Consider the following 546-nt stretch of genomic DNA (forward strand, 5'->3'; position numbering starts at 1 on the left):
GCGGGCCTGCCGCCTCTGCCCGCGTCCGCGCGAGCCACCTGCGCCACCAGCTGCCGCAGAGGCGTCTCAACCGCTCCGAACCACAGCCGCCGCCGCCACCGCCGTCGCTACGCCGCTCCCGCGCGGCTCCCGCTCGGCGCCCGCTAGCACTGGGGCGGCACCATCTGCTCCCCGAGCCGGGGGGGGTACAACTGCAGCCCCCAACAGTGCGTGGCTCCAAGGCGGAGCTTCTGAAGACCGTGGATCCACAGCTTCCCTTTGGACTCACCACTGCATGAAGAGGGAGAGACACACAGGTGCAAAGGAATGAAGCAGTAAGCGAAAATGCCCGAGCCGCGTGCGGCTCCCCCTGCGGTTGGCGGAGTGGTCCGCCCCGGCCCGCCCCGGCTGGCTGCTCAGCGTGTGTATTTGTATGTGTACTGTATGTAAAAGGCGGGGAGAGAGGAAACGATTGTTGTGGATCGGGTTTGGGGGCGGGTATCCAGGCCTGTAGCCTTGGGCTGCTTGTTAGAGAAACTGGCCGTCTAGGCTGCGTTTCCTAGGATG

This window comes from Octodon degus, unplaced genomic scaffold (genome assembly GCF_000260255.1).
Source record: "Octodon degus isolate 3935 unplaced genomic scaffold, OctDeg1.0 scaffold00044, whole genome shotgun sequence".
Lineage (NCBI taxonomy): Eukaryota > Metazoa > Chordata > Mammalia > Rodentia > Octodontidae > Octodon > Octodon degus.